General features: G+C 41.2%; 1 long non-coding RNA gene across 4 annotated transcripts in view; it reads left to right on the top strand.

Annotated features, from left to right (window-relative positions):
* Window positions 1-12,272: 12,272 nt before the first annotated feature.
* LOC139185248 (uncharacterized) overlaps window positions 12,273-16,252 on the top strand; it is a 33,694-nt gene continuing 29,714 nt past the window's right edge. For all 4 annotated transcript variants that reach the window (XR_011568841.1, XR_011568840.1, XR_011568839.1 and 1 more), the window contains exon 1: window positions 12,273-12,391. This is a non-coding gene — a long non-coding RNA (uncharacterized lncRNA). The remainder of the gene's footprint in view (window positions 12,392-16,252) is intronic.

Here is a 16,252-nt window from a genome sequence, read left to right as displayed (position 1 = left end):
TGCGCAGAATATTATTCTAATTATGTCAGCCCAATCAGCAGTATTGCATGTCCAGGCTCATTTCCATTAGTCTGAGCTTTGTCTTTCACACTGTGATACTAATTCAATGAGACATCAAACATTTAAATCGACCCGGGATGCCGAGGTCAGGCGGTTTTGCCCTTCCACTCTATTAGCACTCGGGTGTAATTGTGTTCGTCACTCCCCACATGACGGATAGTATCAGGGTGACCATCGGAGCACAAATGAGCAATGTGCTAATATATTATTTTGTTCTATAATACCAATATGTGTTTATTCAGTGCTGGTGCTGGCCAACTTGAAACGCTCACTTTAATACAGCCTCATCAAATGCTGCTACTCCCAGTGAAGTATTTGGAACATTTGCTAGATTTTCAAGGGAACTGGACCAAAGTAAGGAAAATAAAAATGGTTGCCAGGGAAAGGAACCATGAAGGTCTCAAAAGCCTCTAACAGCAACAGTGAGGACTTGGAAATCATAAAAACAGAAGGTACAATGCAACTCTCTTTCTCCTCAAAGCACTTTGCAAAAGTCTTCCATTCTGTGGTAAATAGTTTAAAAATCAAGGTGCAGCCTACGGTATCTGAACAAATACAAACTTGACCTGGAGTTAGTGGGCACTCTTGATTTTCATGACTCTGTTTTTGACAGTGAGGAAAATGGAGGGAATCGATAAGCCGTGAAAAGAAAAGTTTTGGGAAGTCTGTTAGTTTGTTTTTGTTTCCATGACAGGTAGATATCTGACAACAAATGCTGTCCCTGAGACCTCAATGAACCGCATCTGTGCTCTTACCTGTTATTTACTCTTGTCATTATGAGACTTGAATTTGAATATTAGTATAACATAGTGTCACCCAGAGAGACACAGTTTTGATCCCTGGGTGGGGAAGATCCCCTGGAGAAGGGAATGGCAACCCACTCCAGAATTCTTGCCTGGGAAATCCCATGGAGAGAGGAGCCTGGTGGGCTACAGTCCATGGGGTTGCAGAGAGTCAGACACAACTTAGCGACTAAAACAACAACTGCTACCCATAGCCTTAGTTTATTATTATTCCACATTTTAACTTCTCAAAAAGTAACTAGGGAAGCTGGTTTGCCAACAAGTCCAAGTCAGTACAGCATACTGCCTGATCAGGAGGTACTGTGAATTCCAAGAGGAATTCTGTTACTGAGTCTCAAGGCCTTTTCACAATCACCATAGGGCATCTCAAAGTGTAAGTGAAAAACTGAAGGAACTTCCCTGGTGATCCAGTGGTTAAGTCTTTGCCTTCCAATGCAGGGGGTGTGGGTTCAATCTCTAGTCAGGGAGCCAAGATCCCACACCCCTTGTGGCCAAAAATCCAAAACATAAAACAGAAGCAATGTTGTAACAAATTCAATAACGACTTTTAAAATGGTTCACATCAAAAAAAAAAAAAAAAAAATCTTAAAAAAACAAAAACTTAAGCCTGGAGAAGTTGGTATCTAAGCTCAAGATCCCATAGCTTGTCAATGATAATGCCAGAGCCAGGTCTGGGTTTTTAGATCCCTGTATGGTAATAACCTGTTCTAAACCCCCCAGCTGTCTGCCCCCATCTCTCAACTGCAGGCCAGAAGTTCGGGTCAGCCCTGCTCTGGTGACATCCCTTATCCAGGCTCTGCTTCAATCTTGGCTCCACACACAGTCCATGTAGCCTGGGCTTGGCTCTTTGCCCAGGTGGACTTATCTATCTTCTCCAAATCATAAACTTCTTAAACTAATGCTTGCATGTGCAAAGATCTGCACTGAAAGAACGGAAGAGGATAAATCATCCCTAACCTCTACTGATAGGATCAATGAATTACACCAATATATGTTAATTGAAAATCTGCTCTTTATAAATATAGATAAAGCTAAAAAAGGTACAATTAAGTACTTTTTTAAAACTCACCACTGCTTTAAGTGACCCTTCAATGTCTTTTTGTTCTATTGATTTTGCCATTTTAAATGTAGATGCATCTTTTAATTTACTCTAAGGAATTAGCTGAGAATCACCCATTTTCTGTTTTGGTCTCAGTTTTGCATGCCAGAATTGCCTCTAATGTAGATTCCATCCAAGTTTAAGATACAAAGTTTTTGTAACTGGTCCCATGTGAGGAAAAATGGAACTTTTAATTTTATTACTGAAATTCGATGAGGAAACTGAAAGCAAACTCATAAAAAAGAATTTGATGCTATTACTAGTCAACAGTTTGGGTTCAAAAGAATGAGCGGAGCTTCATGTGGTTTAACAAATTTTCCCACAATATTTCTGCACATTGATACCTGCATATTGAAAGGAGCACATTAGACTTTTGTTCTCAAAAGATTGAAGTTGAGCAGAAATGCAAGCAGAAATAAGAGACCAACTCCAAGGTGAAGGTCCGCCCCCTGAGATGCGGACACAGAACTTTTGAGTTCACAGCACTTTGGAAAGGTGACAGGAGCAGTAAATAAACCATTGGATTAGATGAGAGGTCAGCAACCTTTTAAAAGGGGTATGCTCAAGAGTTGACCCCTTTCTTTCTGGCAGGCTACTCCCTTATGGACCACGTCTCTGCAAAGTAAAAAAAGGTTGAACTACCACCTGCCAATGATCAGCTCGGTGGCTGACCCTCCTGGCTACTGGTGGTCAAGCCATCCATGTGCATGTCAGAGAGCTTGGCTTAACCGTCACCTCAGGCAGTGATCGGTCAGGCTCCCTTGTACCAACATGGAGATGTGTGGTACAGAGAGGAAAATTCATCACACCAGCTTCCAACATACTTCTGATGACAAAGAAAGCACTGGAAGCATAAGATAGTAGATATGATAATAAAATAATTCATAAGATAATTCTTTACCAAAAGGAAGTGGGAAAAGGCTAAAAGACCAGAACATCAGAAAAGTTAGTGATCATATCCTACGCTTTCTTCCCCTCCTATCAAAAAGAAATCAGACAATGGAAATAATTGGACAAGTTCTCTCATGGGGGCAGGGTGGCACATGGAAATCATAGACTAGGAAATAAAGAAAAAAAAAAACAAACCACAGTCAACATAAAATGCAAAAGTAGCCACTTATTTATGCACTCCTTCCATTTATAAAAGATATGTTTGAGCCTCCGGCTGCATGTACATAATAATTAGCGGTAATGAATATAAATGATACTCACAACTCAACCTGTTTACAGAGTCCCCACCCACACCCCTCTCCATATCATTCAGGGAAGAACTGGGTTTGGAAATGAGATATATGCTGTGTTTTGGAGCTTGACAATGACTCAGATGTTATCAAAACTGAGGACAAGGAAATCAACTAGCAATTAACATGGCATGAAAAAGCCAAATTCAAAGAATTTGGCACTTGGAGTCCTAGGCACTGTCACAAAGTAGGACCCTCTTTCTCTGCAGATATTTGTCCACAGAGTAACACAATTATTCCTGCACAGCCCAGCACCTGAGAGATGCTGAGGGCAGAAATTCAAGGAGCAACTGTAACAGCATAAGAGGTCTGACAAAAAGAACACAGAACATTAAAAAAAAAGATGAAGAAAAGAATGACACCTCCTTAGTTTATTGGGACACTGCCCTCTTTGTAGAAATAAACTACAAAGCTGTTTGCATTTATATGTCAAACTGAAGAAACTTTTCTAAAGTTTGCTTTTTAGTCATTCTTGATTATCTGTAACATATTAAGAGATGAGAGTGCAAAACCAAGCTAACAAGAACTGAAATGGATGTCCTTCCTTTAAAGTTCACTCTCAAAGCTCACTTTATTCCAATAACTACTGGACTTACATGCTACTCTTATTTATTCTTCCAAACAAGAGAGGACATCTGGTTTCCTAACTGAGAGGATATTTGAAGCCAGAAATTCATATGTATAAGAGGTTAATAGTAACAGCACAAAGACAAAGGCAAGAAGTAATATATAAAATGCTAGAGACCAAGTTAGTGTTAGTCACTCAGTCGTGTCTGGCTCTTTGCAACCCCGTAGACTGTGGCCCTCTGGGCTCCTCTGTCCATGAAATTCTCCAGGCAAGAATACTGGTGTGAGTAGTCATTCCCTTCTCCAGGGGATCTTTCTGACCCAGGGATCGAACCTGGGTCTCCTGCACTGCAGGCATGTTCTTTACCATCTGAGCTACCAGGGAAGCTGGAGACTAAAAAATCCCATAAAATCAGATATAAAATCTCTTGGAAATAGTATCCAAGGACTATTTAGTGTGAAGGAACACATCTTTATAAAACTCAATAAATATACCTGAGAATTTTACAGTACAAAAATGGGCTGGACTAGAAATGGAAAGATACTGATGTTTGGTATGTTTTGTTTAGTGAGAAATAAAGAATGCCACACATTTTAGGAAAGGTTCATATCCTCAGTTACATACACAAAACAAAGTTTGAGGGTTTAAAAAGGCCAGCCTTGGGTTTCCCTGGCAGTCCAGTAGTTAAGAATCTGCCTTGCAATGCAGGGGACACCAGTTCAATCCCTGGTCTGGGAAGATCCCACATGGACGGGAGAACTAAGCCTGTGTACCACAACTACTGAAGCCCTCGTGCCCTAGAGCCTGTGCTTGGCAACAAGAGAAGAAACCGCAATGAGGGGACCGTGCACCGCAACTAGAGAGCAGCCTCTACTCGTTGCAACGACAGAAAGCCCACGTGCGGCAACAAAGACCCTGTGCAGCCATAAATAAATATTAAAAAATCAATAAAAAGGCCAGCCTCAGGGAGTTGGAAAATTCATTTGCAGAACACCTCATTTTCCTGTGGGCCCAGGAACCAATGCTTCGTGCTCTGACATTCCTGAGAAAACTTTCCTCGCTGTTGGATACACTTCTCTGTCTGAGGATCTTACAGTCTAGGACATTTCACAAGCGGAAGGGCCCCGAGAGATCAGCAGTCTCAACCACTGAGAAAACAAGCCAGCCCAGGGTAAGGTGGGGACCTCCCAAAGTCATGCAACAACACAGGGGCAGAGGCGGAACGAAGGATCCAAGACTCCAGTGGTTTCTATGAAATTAAGTACGATGTACAAAGACGGCTACAAATTTGGCCCCTTCGAGCTTACTGCCCTCCTAGCTTAACCTTCTGAAGGAGAGAGAGAAATCACAAGAGGGGGCAGGAAGTACCTGGGGCATCCGGGCATGTGAATAACAAGAGGAAGCTGAGCTCGTGTCACTTGCTAGATCCTAAAGCCCAAACTTTCTCACTTGCCCTTGCTCTTTTCTCGCTCTAAACCTGTGCCTCAAACTTACCTCATCCTGGAAGCCCACCAGGCTAGTCTATCCTGCTCCGAACTCTTCCCAGCATCCCAACCCTTCCACTGACCAGCCATGTGATAGCTGCCTGATGACTTAGGGCTCCATTTCTCTCTCTAAAAGATAGGAACACTAAGATCTACTTCCTAGGATGGTTGTGGGTTTCAGGGGAGATAATTTGTGTAAAGGGCCTAGCACAACATCTGACAAATAACATATGATAAGTAAGTGCTCAGTTAAAGAAAGATCTTAGTCCTTTATCTTGTCCATTATCACAAGAGCAAATAAATCTCCACAGCCAAGTTGTGGGGTGACTCTCTCTGGGAGACCTCAGCACATTATATTTAGTTTTTTCATTTTGTTTTTAATTGGAAAAGACCTTGATGCTGGGAAAGACTGAAGGCAAAAGAAGAGGGTGGCAGTGGATGAGACGGTTGAACAGCAACACCAACACAATGAACATGAACTTGGGCAAACCCTGGGAGATAGTGATGGACAGGGAAGCCTGGCAGGCTGCAATGAATGGGGTCGCAAAGAGTCGGACACGACTTAGCGACTGAACAACAAATGGTTGCTTACAACGCTGTGTTAGTTTCTACTGTTTCAGCAAAGTGAATCAGCTATATGAATATACATATCTCCTCTTTTTTGGATTTCCTTCCCCTTGAGGTCACCACAGAGCACTGAGTAGAGTTGCCTGTGCTATACAGTAGGTTCTCATTAGTTACTGATTTTATACATGTTGTTCAGTATTTTATACATAGTAGTATATATGTCAATCCCAATCTCCCAATTCATCCCACCCTCCTCCCCCTTGATATCCATATGTTTGCTCTCTAGATCTGTCTCTATTTTTGCTTTGTAAATAAGATTATCTATACCAATTTTTTTCCGATTGTACATACATGCATTCAATAGGCAATATTTTTTCTCTAACTTACTTCACTCTATATGACAGTCTCTAGGTCCATCTGCCATCTCTACAGAAGACCCAATTACTTTCCTTTTTATGGTGGAGTAATATTTAGTTTTGCTACTCTGGTGTCCCTCTGGTCTGACCCCCCATGAGTTCCTGGAGACCAGGGCTCAACTGTACAGATGTCTTTGCATGTGGGTTGAATTGAAGTCTTCTCCTCTCTTGCCTCTCTTCTCTCACTTGATTGGAATCATTTCCAGAACAGGGATTCTGTATGTTTTTTTCACAAATATGGTTAGCACAGGTTGGCTCCCTGGCACTGACTATGCCAAGCTGATAAATAGTAACTAAGTTTAAGGGTTGTTAGAATCGTTTGTGAGGCAATTTCATATACAGAAATTCAATTAATCCTCACAATTACCTTAGAAGGCAAGCAGGACTTTTATTATTATCCCCATTTTAGATAAGAGAAGAAAACGGAGGCTCAGGTAGGTAAAGTGACCTGCCTCTCCCCTTGAGTGGGGCTGACAACTTTTGGAATCAGGAGCAACCTTGCCTGGCTTGGCAGTTTTCAAAAAAGGGTATTAAGCCTTCCCCTAGATGAGCTTTAACACATATAACTGCTCCTGTGCAGTATCCATTCAACAAGGAGTCCCTAAACACAGATCAGATCAGATCAGATCAGTCGCCCAGTCATGTCCGACTCTTTGTGACCCCATGAATCGCAGCACGCCAGGCCTCCCTGTCCATAACCAACTCCCGGAGTTCACTGAGACTCACGTCCATCAAGTCAGTGATGCCATCCAGCCATCTCATCCTCTGTCGTCCCCTTCTCCTCCTGCCCCCAATCCCTCCAGCATCAGAGTCTTTTCCAATGAGTCAAGTCTTCGCATCAGGTGGCCAAAGTACTGGAGTTTCAGCTTTAGCATCATTCCTTCCAAAGAAATCCCAGGACTGATCTCCTTTAGGATGGACTGATTGGATCTCCTTGTAGTCCAAGGGACTCTCAAGAGTCTTCTCCAACACCACAGTTCAAAGGCATCAATTCTTTGGTGCTCAGCCTTCTTCACAGTCCAACTCTCACATCCATACATGACCACAGGAAAAACTATAGCCTTGACTAGACGAACCTTTGTTGGCAAAGTAATGTCTCTGCTTTTGAATATGCTATCTAGGTTGGTCATAACTTTCCTTCCAAGGAGTATACGTCTTTTAATTTCATGGCTGCAGTCACCATCTGCAGTGATTTTGGAGCCCAGAAAAATAAAGTCTGACACTGTTTCCACTGTTTCCCCATCTATTTGCCATGAAGTGATGGGACCGGATGCCATGATCTTAATTTTCTGAATGTAGAGCTTTAAGCCAACTTTTTCACTCTCCACTTTCACTTTCATCAAGAGGCTTTTTAGTTCCTCTTCACTTTCTGCCATAAGGGTGGTGTCATCTGCATATCTGAGGTTATTGATATTTCTCCTGGCAATCTTGATTCCAGCATGTGTTTCTTCCAGTCCAGCATTTCTCATGATGTACTCTGCATATAAGTTAAATAAGCAGGGTGACAATATACAGCCTTGACGTACTCACTTCCCTACAATTTCAGCATTTCCCCACAGCAACTCGTTTTTACCTTATCAACCATCAATCAAAGAAAGGTTAGCAAACTACAGCCAAATCTGACCTACAACTAGTTTTCAGATGGTCTACAAGTTAAGGATTTTAAAGGGTTATAAAAAACTAAACAAAAACAAACAAGAAAAGGCAACAGAGATGTATGAGGTCTACAAAGCCTGAAATATTTACTATCCAACTTGTTTTAAAAAAGGTTTGCTGGCCCCTGAATCAAACTGTGGTTCTCTTTGGCAGTCTGAACACTTAAGAGTTCAACCTATGGCCCTTCTCCAGCAATAGAATAGGACTTCATGCAATGTCTTTTGGGAACCTCACTCTGATTCCCATTTTGCTCTCAAAGGAAGTATCTGATGTGATTCTTTCAATGCTTAAAAAATTAAGACCACCACTGGTAATCCTAAAACACAAACCATTAAACTCATTGGTTCCTTTACCATCAAGTAATAACGTACAATAGACACCCCTGGTGTTGTTCCTGACCCAGTACATCCTTGGTCCTTAATCACATCCCATGTTTCATCCTTAAGGGAGCTTCAAAACATCCTGCCTAATGTTACTGTTCACTATTTCTAAAACTTATTTTAGTCCTTTATCTTATACCATAATAATCACTTTTGAAAATGAGCAAATACTTTCAGGAACAAGGATTTAAGGACTACACCTTGAATAACTTTCTTAGAATCTCAAGGGTAGTACAGAGCCTGTTTGACCCAGCTCACTTTATTCTACATCCGGGCCTTTCCATTGCTATCCCTAAAAGTCAAGAAGGTTTTTAAATGGAAACAATTAAGGACCAAACCCTGTTGGTTAGTGACCCTCCCCAGCTGCAGCCCACTCTTTAGGAACAGCTATCCTGAAACAGCCTCCCGGGCTTTCTCTTAGAGGGTCAGCCCTGGTAGCTGCAGTTCCGCCTTCTCGGATTCAACCAACTGTGGACTAAATCTGCAGGTGCAGAACCTGTGGTTCCGGAGGTCCGTTATATTCCATCATCTTCCACAATGGACCTGAGATCTGCGGATTTTGTTATCCAGGAGTGTTCCTGGAAGCAATTCTCTGTGGATACTGAGGGATGACTGCTCACAATAAGCCACACACAGCACTCCAGCATTCCCCCCACTGTTGGGACTCCAGCTACTCACCCTGTCCAAAGAAAAGTGGGACAAGAACCCATTCCCAGTTATATGGATATAAGACCTGGTGGTTGGGTTTGGGTTCTCTCACTACTCACTAGCTATAAGACCTTGAATCAGTCACTTACCCTCTCTGACTCTGCATCCTTATCTAGAGGATTAGAGGGGTCACACCTGACTTATCCTCCTAGTGCTGTCATGAACTGCATAGGTGAGACTGCATGACAAAGTGTTTAGTCCACTAACATTTTGAAAGCCTGTACAACTGTAAGAGCTGTTATCAGAGCAACAGCCATTCTGCAATCAGTCTGAGATGCTTGGAGCTGGAGTAATCAGTCTTCTTAGTACACCCGCTATCAGAATTTGGACATGTGGATTTTTCAGGGGAAAGAGATAAGAGTTTTGCTTTCTCCTTTACTTCATCTCTAAACCACATGGGTATCCAAGGTCTCAAAGGACTTTTTATTTAAGGAAAAGACAGAAGACAATGCACACACCCCAAAAGGCTATAAAGGACTATCCACAGAGAATCTTTGATTTTTTAAAAAAAAATGACAGGAAGTCCTGCCACCAGGGAAGTCCCTAATAGTCCAGAGGTTAAGAATCTGCCTTCCAAAGCAGGGGATGTGAGTTCAATCCCTTGTCAGGGAACTAAGATCCCATATGCCACAGGGCAACTAAACCTGTGTGCTGTGACTACTGAGCCCATGTGCTCTAGAGTCCACATGCCATAATGAAGACCTAGCACAGACAAAATTTTTTAAAATTTAACTAAAACAAACTTTAAAAAAAATATGGCAAAAGTACCCTTATCCATACTGCCAATTAGATGAGACAAAGTGATACCAACTCCATGCTGAGTCCAGGGACCATCCAGAAAAAACTTACATATTATCAGCTTCAAATTTCTGTGACAATGTCCTGCACATAGATACTCTCACATGAAATGAACTTAATATTTGTGTGTTTTGTACCTCTCTGCACTCACCTCAGCAATTAAGCTCCTGTGTACTTCATCTTTCACTTGACAACATGTCTTTCATTTGACAGATCAAAAGATTAAGCATGTATTTTTCCTCCTCTCTCAAACCAGCCATTGCGTCTACGGAGCACTGATGCCCTTCCTTGAAAGTGCTGTTCTTTTTGAGTAGTTTTCACCTTGGGACTAAACATCTTTCACTTTCAGACTTGGTCATAACGTAGGCTGGTCCAGAAGAGATGGGTAAGGCCAGGGGCCACCATCGTTTGCAAGGGGAGGAGGCTGTCTGGCATCATTTTAGGACTGCTGGGAAAGTTAAAAGGAAGTTGCTAGCTACCAAGAGCTACCAATGGGCCCTGTGCACTCTTGCTTTTCTGCAAGCCCCTCCTTTCTCATGGGGCTTCCCAGGTGGCTTGGTGGTAAAGAATCCACTTGCAGTATAGGAGATGAAGGTTCAATCCCTGGGTTGGGAAGATATCATGGAAAAGGAAATGGCAACCTGCTCCAGTATTCTTGCCTGGGAAATCCCATGGACAGAAGAGCCTGAAGGGCTACAGTCTATGGGGTCATAAGAGTGGCACAGGACTTAGCGACCTAACAACAACCACCTCTCTCACATGACACCAAATACCCTGCATTCCATAATTTAAGGAAATGTGTATAAAATTCTTTGCAATTAATGGGTAAACATGTTTTAGTTTGTAAAAGCTTCAACATTAATTATTACAAATTTCATAGTTTCACATTTTTCATTCAGTAATTCCTTTCCAGAATTCCAACATGTTATTAAGCTCTTGCAAATTTCAAAGCCCCCAGCTCTGTGTTTATGGATCCAATGGTTTAATGGTCCTGTTGTCAACTCTCGCTTGGGCTGTAAGAGAAGATTTTTGAAAGAGGAGTGGGAGTAGGAAGGTGTGAGGGAAGACCAGAGTTCCTGGAGCAGAAGGGCATAGGACCAAAACACTCAGATTTTTCACAGTGTATGCTGCTCCTTCCTATTCTCCCAGGGCCAAATGTGCCACCAAATACTGGGGGAAATCTTGTGTTTAAAGTTGCTCCATTTCTCAGTACTGATCTAGAGTATCCTATAAATCTTCCCAAATTTGGCAACATGATGTACTAATACTGGAAAGACAACTATGCTAAGCACATGGCTCCCGGCTAAGGATCCAGGCCTAGATGCACCTCCTGGCTCCATGACCCCCACATTACAGACTTCCTGCACCTCACTCATCCATAAAGAGGGGTCAATGCCATCAATCAGCCTTAGCACTGTTATAAGCATGAAGTGTTATGAGTTAAATGAAAGTTCTTTGTAAACTGTAAAGTGCTACAAAATGCAAAAGAACATTGCTATTAAGTTCTCCTGGCTAGTCATGTGATAATTCACAGGACACACAGTTTGTAAGGAGATTATGTGTATACCCAGGGTTCCTCATGGTTCTTTGTGGAGATAATTTCCAACATTTTGCTGAAACTAACAGGAATTCCCTGGCGGTCCAGAGGTTAGGATTCTGTGCTTTCATTGCCAAGAGCTTGAGTTTGATACCTAGTGAGGGAACTAAGATCGTATAGGCCTCCTGGGGTAGCCCAAAAAAAGTGTGTGGGGTCGAGAGGGATGAAACTAATGGCATAAGAAGTCTTCAAACATGAGATGTAGAAAACTGGCCTAGACTAAAAGGTGGAAGTATCCTAATGTTCAATCAAGCACCTACATTCTGCATGCATAAACACATATTCTATTTCGTTTCTTTTGGTTTAAGGAACTCAGAGAATTTACTCATGCCTACCTCTGGAAAAGAAGGGTTAATGGTTTTCACTCTTGACTGTGAAACTGTCAGGAGGTCAATGACATGCATTTTACTTAGTCTGTACACAAAAACTTGTGCTATACTACAACTATGTTGCATAGGTCACTTCTGCTTATTCCCCAAGAATTTTTGTTTGTTGGGGGTGTTTCATTTTGTTTTGCCAAAGAGCTCCTGAAAAGTGACAGAACATTCTCACAGAAGGCTGTTTATCGGACCTGAGAGGGTTTTAAACTAAATTTAGGTAGGAAAAGGGAATAACAAAAAAATATCCAAAGAAAATCAACTTAAGGAGCTCCCAGTGGTTAAAGCTGAAACAATTTGGGCAACAAAGTAGGCAAATTGGTAGTGAATTATAACACCAGAGTATAAAATAAAAATCCTTGCACCCATACTGATATAAATAAATATCTGAATAAGTTAAAATATTTGGGAGAATAGACAAATCTACCGAGCAGAAGAATTTCAAGTAATTTACGTAGCTAGGTGTCACAGCCTCAGGAGGTGGAGCCTAACTCTCCTCCCTTCCAGTGCGAGTCAGGCACAGCGACTTCCTTCCAGAGACAACAATGTGGAAAGGGGCGGAGGGCTGTGTCAACTTTGCAGTGGAGAAACCAGACAAACTACCTCAGCCAAATGATTGAGGTGAACACCAGCAGTGGTAAGCCATGTTGCTTGTATGTGGTCTCCATTTACTATAATGAGAATGGCACTTGATCTCTGTGGTCTTCCTCCCAAAACCTACAAAACCCTAGTCTAGTGAGGACAAAGCATCAGACAAATCTCAATAGAGACATTTTATAAAATTCCTGACCAGTACTCTTCAAAACTGTCAAATAGAAAAACAGGGAGAGCCTAAAAATTGTCACAGTGCAAAGGAGATTAAGGAAGCATGACTACTAAATGTAGTATGATATTCTGGATGGGATCTGAACACAGAAAAAGACATGAGGAAAGAACTAAGGAAATCTGAATAAAGTATGGGCATGCTTACCAAGGATCCATATTGTTCAGTCAGACTATCAATAATGGTTCATTAATTGGAACAAATGTGCTATCTTAAAATAAGATGTTAATAACAGAGGAAACTAGATATAGATATACAGAAAGTTCCTGTGTTAGTGCTTTAATTTTTTTGTAAGTTTCAAAATGTTCTAAAAAAAAAAGTTAATCTTTCAAAAAGATCAAAAAACTACCTCTCCATTCAATCAGCAAATATTTAAATGCCTACAATATGCCAATAACTGTCAGATACAGTTCTTACTCTGATGAAGTTTATGTTCTAGTAGGAGAAGGCATCACAAATAATAAAGTAAATTCATAATATCAAATCCAAAGATGAATTTTAAGCCATGGAACAAAATGAGAACATCTCAAAGAGGCATGTGGAGCATTAAAACTTGGAAAATGCCTACAGATTTTTAAGGCTCTATTTGTCATTACACAGCAAAAGGTTCTGCCTTTGGGCTTATCTAGGTTATCAAACAGATGGCTTGTAAAAATTTATTTAAAAAATTTTGTGATTATTAAGAATCAGCAAGTGGGGACTTCCCTAGTGGTCCAATGGTTAAGACTCCACACTTCTAATGCAGGGATATGGGTTCAATTCCTGGTTGGGTAGCTAAGATTCTACATGCCTGTGGCAAAAACCAACAAACAAACATAAAACAGAAATGATATTTCAACAAATTTAATAGACTTCAAAAATGGCCCATATTAAAAAAAAAAAAAGAATCAGCAAGTGTTCTCAGCAAAGAATGCAAAATCACACATTTCCTTCAATAATTTGGATGAATAGAAAGTAAGATTTTCATAATTTTATGTAATAAATGACAACACAAATCCAAAGGGATCTTGACAGGGTGAAACTATGTAGTAATGTCAAGGGTGAAATTTAACAAAAATTTGGTTGCAAAATTTGCACTCATATCCAAACATTTCAATTGCACAAATAAAAGATGAAGGATCAAAGTGAGTGGCATTTTCCATGAGCAGAGACTCAGAACTTTGGCTGACCATAGACTTGATTGGTGCCAACAGTTCAATGTGGTTAATGACACTTCAGTCCAAACTGATAGGAATTAGTGTACAGGTCAAAGAAGCTAGTAACCGTACTTATCTCTGCTGTTGTCAGGCCACACCTGGAGGTTCTTCACCATTTATAATCACCATATTCTTAAGGAATATTGACAAATTAGTGTATACAGAGGAATATGAAAGAACAGTAAAGACTCTGGTAACAAGTAACTTACATGAGTAGAGTTCAAGAGTAAGAAATATTTACCATAAGAAAAAGGCTAAACAAAGATGTATTAGAAGGTGGATATTTTCTGGCTATAAAATAGTAAAAAAAAAAAAAAAAAAAGAAAGTTAGTCGCATAGTCATGTCCAACTCTTTGGGACCCCATGGACTGCAGCCCTCCAGGGTCCTCTGTCCATGGAATTCTCCAGGCAAGAATACTAGAGTGGGTTGCCATTTCCTTCTCCAGGGGATCTTCCCAACTCAGGGATCAAATCCAGTTCTCCAAAATAGTAAAGAAGTTGATAAACCCTCTCCCCAGAAAACAATGATAAAACTGGACAAAATTGTCCAAAAAAAAAAAAAAAAGCAACCATATCAGGACTCTAGAAATTGATCAGATCCAAACAACAAATTGGGAAGACTTTCATCATGAAAAGGTGCTGAAACAATGGGACCGTGTGGTATTCTTACCTGGAGTGGTCCTTATCCCTTCCATCCCACAGCTCAGTCAGTATGTACTATAATTTTACCAGGACATAGCTACTCAAGAAAACCAGCAGATTACTGTTAGCAAATGAGGTTCAAGTGGTGAGTGAATTTGAGAGGGAAAACAGAAAACCCACTCAAAGAAAGGAACAGGGAATTTCAGTATCTCTTCTAGTCTGAGATTATGGTCCTAGGTAGGAAATGCAGCAACCACAAAAAGAACCAGAAATTCAGTGGGAAGATACTTGACTAGTTTCCCATGGAACCCTGACTGATCGCCTGATTCTGTTCATGCACAGGGAAGACAAAACCAGGCCTGAGAACAAGTGAAAACTGAGGCTAATCTGAAAACAAAATGAACATTCCACGTGCTTTCCAATGGACACAGAGATCAACTGGCAAAGAGTGGGAGTCTAGTGTTTGTGCAAAGTTCCTGGCCAATTATTGATTAACTAATAACATACATAGGCCCATGGGAAACCTCTAGGTGACCAGGTTGAAAAGTAAAAACAACTGAAAAATCAGAGCACAGATATCAGTGGTAGCACATCACAGGGTACACAGATTTCACAGATTAAGCCCAAGAAAGTTACTTTAAAAAAAGAAAAGAATTTTTGGTTTCCACTGCAACATGTAACGGAGAAGGCAATGGCACCCCACTTCAGTACTCTTACCTGGAAAATCCCATGGACGGAGGAGTCTGGTAGGCTGCCGTCTATGGGGTCGCACAGAGTTGAACACGACTGAGCAACTGAACTGAACTGATACCAATGTGTCGTGTTCAACTTGCAACAAAAATGTACAAGTCATGTTAAGAGGCCAGAAAAAAAAAATGGTCTGAAGAGACAAAGCAAAATCACAACTATTCTAAGCTTTGACACTGACACTGGAAATAAGCTTGTCCATTTTTTCACTTGATCAAGAGCAGATGAGTAATATAAACAAAGAGGTGGTAATTCCAAGAAAGAATCAGGGACTTCTGGTGGTCCAGTGGTTGATATGCCATACTCCCAATGTGGGGAAGGGGAGTGGGTTCAATCCCTGGTCAAGGAACTAACCTTGACTTAACTAAGACATGCAGTGTGGTGTGGATTAAAAAATTAAAAAGAAAAAAGAATCAAAAGGAAGTGCTAGAGAGCAAAAACACTTTAAAAGACATTCAGATCAGATCAGATCAGATCAGTCGCTCAGTCGTGTCCGACTCTTTATGACCCCATGAATTGCAGCACACCAGGCCTCCCTGTCCATCACCAACTCCCAGAGTTCACTCAGACTCACGTCCATCGAGTCAGTGATGACATCCAGCCATCTCATCCTCTGTCGTCCCCTTCTCCTCTTGCCCCCAATCCCTCCCAGCATCAGAGTCTTTTCCAATGAGTCAACTCTTCACATGAGGTGGCCAAAGTACTGGAGTTTCAGCTTTAGCATCAGTCAGTCCTTCCAAAGAAATCCCAGGGCTGATCTCCTTCAGAATGGACTGGTTGGATCTCCTTGCAGTCCAAGGGACTCTCAAGAGTCTTCTCCAACACCACGGTTCAAAAACATCAATTCTTCGGCGCTCAGCCTTCTTCACAGTCCAACTCTCACATCCATACATGACCACAGGAAAAACCATAGCCTTGACTAGACGAACCTTTGTTGGCAAAGTAATGTCTCTGCTTTTGAATATGCTATCTAGGTTGGTCATAACTTTCCTTCCAAGGAGTAAGCGTCTTTTAATTTCATGGCTGCAGTCACCATCTGTAGTGATTTTGGAGCCCAGAAAAATAAAGTCTGACACTGTTTCCACTGTTT

Source organism: Bos indicus, chromosome 10 (assembly GCF_029378745.1).
Source record: "Bos indicus isolate NIAB-ARS_2022 breed Sahiwal x Tharparkar chromosome 10, NIAB-ARS_B.indTharparkar_mat_pri_1.0, whole genome shotgun sequence".
Taxonomy (NCBI): Eukaryota; Metazoa; Chordata; class Mammalia; order Artiodactyla; family Bovidae; genus Bos; species Bos indicus.
Note: the sequence above shows the minus strand (reverse complement) of the source record. Positions and strands in the feature narration are given on the sequence as shown.